Source organism: Octopus sinensis, linkage group LG19, assembly GCF_006345805.1.
Source record: "Octopus sinensis linkage group LG19, ASM634580v1, whole genome shotgun sequence".
NCBI lineage: Eukaryota > Metazoa > Mollusca > Cephalopoda > Octopoda > Octopodidae > Octopus > Octopus sinensis.
Window position 1 is genome coordinate 48074486 of NC_043015.1, and position 9127 is coordinate 48083612.

A 9127-nucleotide genomic window follows, 5' to 3' on the forward strand; every position below is an offset into this window, starting at 1 on the left:
AACATCCCATTTGTTATTATTATTATTATTATTACTACTACTACTACTACTATTCTATAAGTCCATTATGACATTAAAACTTGAGATGTTAATTTGATATCCAAAGTTGCACTGACATACGAAGAAGAATTCTATGATTAATAGGCGAGACACTTTTTTTTACTTAAGTTTAGAAATACTACAACAATAAATGCAAACATACGTGAAGATGTCGAGAACCAACTTCAAGTTTAATAAGGAGAGAGAGAGAGAAAACATTTAGACGTCATTCCATATAGAAGTACAAATAGTAACTTACTTGGTTAGTATCGAAAAAAAAAAAAATAAGCTAAAGAGGCTTCGTTAGTAAATCATTCGTATTAAAAACCAACTAAATATATTAGGGTTATTAGTAAAAAATATATGATTATCGTTTGACGCACCTAGCCTTATAAGTACATTTAAGAAGTTTTATTAAATAGTTTTCTATGTAGGTGTGAGATAGTGAGGAGGTCATCATTCTACTTCCTCGACTTTTAAGAGGACTTGAACTTTGGGGCCTCTGCTCAAAGATTTGTTCAGATAAAATATCAGCTATTTTGTTTTCCAGAAAACTTAACGGCATTTTCTAAACAGTTCAACTTCGTAAAATTAAATCATTTGAATGCGCTGCCTTAAATCCTTAGCTGGAAAGAACATTTTATGTGGATTTTTAAAGGGCAAAATTATTAATATCAAAGTCGAAATCGCAGCTTATATTTCCACTAGGACCCAAAACAGTATAAACTACTCCCATTTAATGGACAATCACCATCGAAATATATACAACTATTAGACCAACAATCCCTTTCCTTCTGAGACCAAGAAAAAATAAAATATAAACAATCAACAGATCCTAGTTTTAATTGAAATTAAGAAAATATGAATTTTGCCAATAGTCTATTTAACCGAAATGTTTTGCTTCGGGAAGGGTTTTTTTTGGTTATTTTATTTTTTTTAGAATCTAAATTAGCAAATAGTAATTTAGCTGAATTAATTGCTAATTACTCAAGAACCTTTAAATATTTGCGGACTCAGAGCAATGAAAACTTGTAGAAGAATGCGTGTATGTGTGCATATATATATATATATATATATATATATTAGTAGATGCGCATGTCTTGTCTATTTGAGTATGTGTTTACAAATGGAATGTATATATAACTGGCCTTTAAAAAATAAATTTTTAAAAACCACCAAATGTTTCAATTTTGTAAGTTTCCTACAATTTTAAAAATCCAGTATTTTTCAAAAAGGAAAAAAATATATATAATTAAAATAGTCACACGATTAATCATTCACATTATTATCATGATTATTATTATTATTATTATTACTATTACTTTAGAAATACTTTTTTTCAGTTATTATTTATTGCTTGACGAAATTAATTTCAAATATTGTGAATAAAATTTTACTTAAAAACACATTTTTGCTTTTAGTTAAATTCTGCCCCACCCTGAATAGAAAGGGTAACAGAAATATGAACGAATGAATATACACATCACTACTTGAGAAATTATGTAGGCAATTCTAGTCTCTCTGCTTCACATATAATACATTATATACACCTGATACATATACACATACGTATTTTATATACACTGCAAATGTATATATACTCAGCAGGATTGTGTAATGATAATAATGACAGGTTTTAGTTAAATTCTGCCCCACCCTGAATAGAAAGGGTAACAGAAATATGAACGAATACACATCACTACTTGAGAAATTATGTTGGCAATTCTAGTCTCTGCTTCACATATAATATATTATATACACCTGATACATATACACATAGATATTTTATATACGCTGCAAATGTATATATACTCTGCAGGATTGTGTAATGATTAGTAATAGGGGGTTTTAATTAAATTCTTAACTTAACAGTATTGGTATGGTAGAAAAATGGGAGGAAAACGGGTGGGAAGGAGTATTTGTTTTAAGTAGATTACAGAAATTGTTGATATAATTATATCATATTGGAAGGATATAACTTGCAACTGGTCGACCATACTGTGAGATATTTTCATGCGCATTTCACCTGGAATGAAATGAAGTCGGTGGAGGGAATATTTTTGCGCTGGGATTTCGAACATTGTATAAAGTTCAAGCCTGAACCTGTGGCTACTGTGTGAGACACACGGTAGCAAATGACTGAACTGAACATTATAAGCAAAGAGATATATAGAGCTATTTGCGTGGCTGGGGAGGAGGGCCGAGCGTGGTTGAACAACGGGAAGAACGGTTTCGAAATGTAGCTGATGAGAAAGGAAATTGAGAAGAAGCCATACCTGGGCAACATGTAAAAATATTAAATCCAATTTAATCCAAAAGCATCGAAGCTGACAGCATCACGAAAAGTCGGGGAATACCTCCATGTCACGTGCCCTGGCCAACAGCGCCACCTGATCCCTGGAGAGAACGACTCCCTTCCAAGGGAGATTACTCCAAAGTTAAATTCGACAGAGTTACCTCAGACAAACAATCCAAACTGACGTTGCGTACGTTGTTGGTTGAATAATAAAACTTGTGGGAAGAAAATACAAGTGACGTTATTCTAAATATTTATTTCTTTATTGCCCACAAGGGGCTAAACATACAGGGAACAAACAAGGACAGACAAAGGGATTGAGTCGATTACATCGACCTCAGTGCGTAACTGGTACTTATTTAATCGACCCCGAAAGGATGAAAGGCAAAGTCGACCTCGGCGGAATTTGAACTCAGAACGTAACGGCAGACGAAATGCCTATTTCTTTACTACCCACAAGGGGCTAAACACAGAGAGGACAAACAAGGATAGACACACGGATTAAGTCGATTATACGACCTCAGTGCGTAACTGGTACTTATTTAATCGACCCCGAAAGGATGAAAGGCAAAGTCGACCTCGGCGGAATTTGAACTCAGAACGTAAAGGCAGACGAAATACCGCTAAGCATTTCACCTGGCGTGCTATTGTTTCTTATTTCTTTATTGCCCTCAAGGGGACAAACAAGGACAGACAAAGGGATTAAGTCAATAATATCGACCCCAGTGCGTAACTGGTACTTATTTAATCGACCCCGAAAGGATGAAAGGCAAAGTCGACCTCGGCGGAATTTGAACTCAGAACGTAACGGCAGACGAAATACCGCTAAGCACTTCGCCTGAAATGCTAACGATTCTACCAGCTCGCCAATGACATAGGTGCCCTTAGTAAAAGTATCATTTTCCAATGTTTAATCTTATGCTTGAAATGTATACTTACAGTCCTTTTTACTATAGACACAAGGCTTGAAGTTTTAGGGAAGAGGGTTAGACGATTACATCGACCTGAAAGGATAAAAGGCAAAGTCTATCTTGGCGGAATTTGAACCCAGAAAAGAAATGCCGTTAACCATTTCGTTTGACTTGCTAATGATTCTGCCATCTCGCAGTCTTCGTAGTAATCACAATATTTACCTCTATATTACTGTTCGATCAATATTTACTTCTATATTACTTAACAATTAATATTTATCTCTACATGACTTTTCGATCAGTTTAGTCTCTGACGGTCATCAGGTGTCTTTATTCCTCCTAGAAATATACACAGACTCGGACTCGATTCGAATTAGAAACTTCTGTTCTAATCTGTAGTATAAATGTAAATATTACGAATATTGGCTCGAAAGATGATGTTGATCATCTGGAAAATTATAATCGTATTTTAATAGTAGTTTCTTCTTCTTCTTCGTCGTCGCCGCCGCCACCACCACCACCATCATCATCATCATTGGTTTGATGATGAAGGCGGCGAGTTGGCAGACTCGTTAGCGCAACGGGCAAAAATATTTAACTGCATTTCGTCCGTCTTTATGTTCTGAGTTCAAAATTCGATAAAATAAGTACCAGTTGAACACTAGGGGTCAAAGTAAGCGACTTAAACCCTCTCCCAGCTTGCTGGCTTTGTGCCAAAATTTGAAACAATTATTACTGGTGTGACGATGTAGGAATAAAAAAAATAGCAACAAAGTTTAAAATAAGCAAAATTATATGATAAAAGTAAATCTTGAGAAAATCAATTAGCATGTTAACTATTAGATGTATCCTTATCTTTCATCCTAATATCTTTTTCAGGGGATTATAAATAATCTTTGCCATAAATCCGTTTATATTTTTAAGTCTCATACCTGATGTGATGGTTATTTAATTTTCTGCCTAAGGAGATAAAACAAAAGATATTTGAATGAAAGCTGAAGTTGTTTACAAAGACAAAAAAAAATACATGAATTTTAAACAAAGACTATTATACAAAAGTATTATGCAGCAACAGAAAACACCAGAACAGTGTTAAGTAATTTTTTAACACAATACCATCATAAATATAACATCTGCGTGGCAGAAATTTAAAACTTCATTGGCAGACGTGGCTAAGGGGTTAAGAAGCATGCGTCCCAGGCATATGGTCTTGACTGAACTCATTGAGTCGTCACCAACTGATTTTTGCTTGGGGTATTCTTGCTTTTATAACTATCCAGAAGGATAGACATATTGAGAACAATAGATTTAGTTGGTGGTCATGTTATGAGAACAAGAATGGAAGGTTCTGTGACAGGGTCCTTTGTCTCCAGCCCCGGTTTGCTATCTTACTTCAAATACCATCTGAAGAGCAAGATGGGGTTGGAGAGGAGGACCCTACTGCCGAGTGAACATGAGCAACCATGGAAGGATGTGTCTCCGAAGGAATTTAGCTGTTATTTTTAGCAGGTTGAGTGGCCACAGAGAAGCGCTCTCATGAATGATGTGCCAATTTATGTAGTATGTTATATAGTAACTAGCTGGCCCCGTGCCATCAAAAATGACAGCTAATTGTAGTATTTTATAAATAATATGGATGGTAAATCAAATTAATACACTTATTAATGTTAGCTAGTAGTTGTCTATTGAGATGTGACATTGATCATCGTTTGTTACAGAAAGAATGCTGGTCCACACATACAAACATTCACATACCTCCCTTTTACATATACACATATATACTCACACTAACAGTTTGCCATCACCCCTTCCTTTCTTGTTTATAGGTGCAGGGAGTGGCTGTGTGCTAAGTAACTTGCTTACCAACCACATGGTTCCGGGTTCAGTCCCACTGTGTGGCACCTTGGGCAAGTATCTTCTACTATAGCCTTGGGCCAACCAAAGCCTTATGAGTGGATTTGGTAGACGGAAACTGAAAGAAGCCCATCGTATATATGTAGTGCGTGTGTATATGTTTGTGTGTTTGTGTCCGTAACTTAGCAGTTCGGCAAAAGAGACCAATAGAATAAGTACTAGGCTTACAAAGAATAAGTCCTGGGGTTGATTTGCTCAACTAAAGGCGGTGCTCCAGCATGGCTGCAGTCAAATGACTGAAACAAGTAAAAGAGTATATGTTGTGATGGAGAAAAACACAAGAGTATTATTATAGTAGATAATTATGTAAAGTACTAAAATGCTTTATATTATCAACATTTCAACATTTGTGATTTTATAAACAATTGTAGCAAATCCTACCAATGATTTATCCACTTTGACTTTCCTAAACATTGAAAAATAGAGAAGTTCAGTAAAATACCAAAACATTATAGAATTTTTAATTTAATTTTTTGGCTCAAAAAGCAAAAGCAAGGCCATGTAGGGAGACAGGGAGTTATGTACAGGGAGGGTGGTCATACAAAGAGTTCAGGCCATTTCTGGTCAAGAGAGACTTTGAACCAAGCGATCATCGGCATCTTCACTTTCTCAACCGGCAGCTTATTCCATGGATCCACAACCCAGATGGAGATAGCCCCTCTCCTTCGATTGAGATGAAATCGTCGTAGATAGAGCTTTTTGGAGTGACCCCGCAGCTGACTCTCTGGAGCAGGAGTGAAGAACAGCTCTTTCGAAAGGTTACACTTTCCGCTTATGATGTTGTGAGCGAGAATGAGATCACCACGGCGGCGGCGTTTTTCTAGAGAATAAAGGTCGAGCGTCTTCAGCCTTTCTTCATAAGACAAATGCTTGAGACCAAGAACCATGCAGGTAGCCAGCTTCTGGACTCTTTCGAGATGATGTATGTCTTTGAGGAGATAAGAAGAGGCTTGAATCACGTACTCCAATATGGGTCTCACCAGCATGACATAGAGTGGTAGGAATATGGCTGCTGTGAGCATTCCGAATGACTGTTGAATCAAAAACAGAATATTTCTATTTTATTCTTTAAGGCAGTAAGCTGGCAACATCATTATCCTGCTTGGTAAAACAGTGTGTGGCATTCATTCAGGATCTTTATGTTCCTAGTTCAAATGCCATCAAGGTCAACTTTGCCTTTTATTCTTTCAGGGTTGATAAAATAAATACTAGCCGAGCACTGGCGTTGATGTAATTGACTGCTCCCTCCCCACAAAATTGCTGGCCTTGTGTAAAAATAAGAAAGAATTATATAAATCCTTTTATATAGTCTGAGAGCTTACAACTTATTTTTGTCATGGTGAAACAAGAGCACTCAGAGAGTGCAAACCTCCACCAAGGCAACACTAATGTCCTCTCAATGATTAGCCAGAGATGATTTTTAAAATGAGAATATCTGAAATAAACTCAACTGCTCTCACAAACGACAATACTAAAAATGAACCTGACTGCTCTCAGAAATTAAGTAGAAAAACAGGAAAAATAATCCAGAATCCTTGTCCAGTATCAGATCAATCCCAAAATCTAATCAGTTTGTACCAGTCATGAGGCCAAACATCTCTGAAAGTTTCATCCGAATCCATCCAGTGGTTCTTGAGATATCTTGTCCACAGACAAACAAACACGACTGATAAACAATACCTCCACTTTCACTAAGGCGAAGGTAATAGATAGAAAAATTAATTCATGATTAAATATATTTTTAAAATGTTCTTAGATTTTCTTTTTAAATAATTCAAAACCTAGAGCTTCTTTTGGAATGTCCTGGCAGAGGAGCTCCAGCCAGTTTTTTTTGTTTTTTTGTCTTCATAAGTAGGTTCTGTGGTGTAAAGGTGAGCATTCTGGAGGGAGCCTGAATCCAGCAATCTGAGTTGAAGTCTCAGTAAAACCTTAACCAACTTACACTTTGTATAGGCACAGGCCTTTGTGGTTAAGCAGCTTGCTTTGCAACCAAGTGGTTTCCGATTCAGTCTCACTGCATGGCACCTTGAGTAAGTGTCTGCTACTATAACCCTAGGCCAACCAATACTTTTTGAGTAGATTTGATAGATAGAAACTGAGTGGAATCCTTTTGTGTGTATATATATATATATATATATATATATATATATATATGTAACAAGAACATAACAGGTGACAACAAAACATCTAGACAGTTAGATGATACAAAGAAGGACAGGAAAAAAACAAGGAGTGGTCATTCGGAGCCTTCTATCATCAGTCGAGTTCCAGATCATCCCTGCAGTTTCAGCCGGTTACATTCAAGACTGGTATATATATACTGACGATCTGCTCGTTTCTGTACTACTAATACATGTGTGTGTGGATTCATCCAATACATTGGAATAAATAGACATACTGGAATGTTTACTGGCTGATGTCTGTCGATTTTATATCCTCTCCACTTCCTTATTTGCCGCATAAATCAAGGGTAAACCATTTTTTACCCCTGCCCATATATAACACTCAATTGTGAGCTTGCCATGCAATAACAAGCACTTGGGTAAAAATAAGTGGGTACACTACCAGCAGTATAATGGATAGGTACTATCCCTTAGTTGGTTTCTCAAACTCTAACTCACACACACACACACACATATATATATATATAAAGAAAAGAAAATGGAGATTAGGAAGTTAATAATTGTTTATTATTAACAGCAGGAGTGGCTGTGTGGTAAGTAGCTTGCTAACCAACCACATGGTTCCGGGTTCAGTCCCACTGCGTGGCATCTTGGGCAAGTGTCTTCTGCTATAGCCTTGTGAGTGGATTTAGTAGATGGAAACTGAAAGAAGCCTGTCGTATATATGTATATATATATATATATATGTATGTGTTTGTGTGTCTATGTTTGTCCCCCTAGCATTGTTTGACAACCGATGCTGGTGTATTTACGTCCCCGTCACTTAGCGGTTCGGCAAAAGAGACCAATAGAATAAGTACTGGGCTTACAAAGAATAAGTCCCGGTGTCGAGTTGCTCGACTAAAGGCGGTGCTCCAACATGGCCACAGTCAAATGACTGAAACAAGTAAAAGAGAGTAAAAAGAGAGAGAGAGAGAGAGAAAATTGGTCATCTTCACTTACAGCTGTTTCAATTGATACTCAATAACCATTAAATTTACATCAATGTGACATGAGCGCAATATCATCAGAGGAAAAAAGATGTACATTTGGATGTTATCTGAGTGCTTATGAATTCATTTTAGCAGACTCAATGTAGATTTAATGATTATTGAATACTAATCGAAACAGCTGTAAGTGAAGACCAATTTGCTGTTAATAATAAACAATTATTAACTTCCTAGTCTCCATTCTCTTTTCTTCTTTTAAATCGCCGCCCCGACTGGCCTCTGTGCAGGTGACATGTAAAAAGCACCATCCGATCGTGGTCGTTGCCAGCCTTGCCTGGCCCTCGTGCCGGTGGCATGTAAAAAGCACCATCCGTCCGTGGCCGTTTGCCAGCCCCGTCTGGCACCTGTGCGGGTGGCACGTAAAAAGCACCCACTACACTCACGGAGTGGTTGGCGTTAGGAAGGGCATCCAGCCGTAGAAACACTGCCAGATCAGACTGGGCCTGGTGCAGCCTTCTGGCTTCCCAGACCCCAGTTGAACCGTCAAACCCATGCTAGCATGGAAAGCGGACGCTAAATGATGATGATGATAAACTATATTTTTATATATACCAATTATTTTAAGGAAATTCATTCCACCAAAATATTTCCTTGTATGAAATCATCCCTTCATGAGGTTTATACATCCTTTAATTAAATTTATATATATATATATATATATATTATATATATATATATATAATTTCAACAATTGAGGGTAAAATTAATTAATTATTAATCAATTTCACCAAGTATTCAGTATGCAAAGGGACCATTTAAGGCGAATTCAAATTATTACATTATATAAAAGGGCTT

General features: G+C 36.7%; 1 protein-coding gene across 1 annotated transcript in view; it reads right to left on the bottom strand.

Moving 5' to 3' along the window:
• The window catches only part of LOC115221986 (USP6 N-terminal-like protein), a 65860-nt gene extending 63399 nt beyond the window's left edge, over nucleotides 1-2461 (bottom strand). The window contains exon 1 of the mRNA XM_029792089.2: nucleotides 2316-2461. The gene's annotated coding sequence lies outside the window, so the exon portion shown is untranslated. The remainder of the gene's footprint in view (nucleotides 1-2315) is intronic.
• Between the last annotated feature and the right edge of the window lie 6666 nt (nucleotides 2462-9127).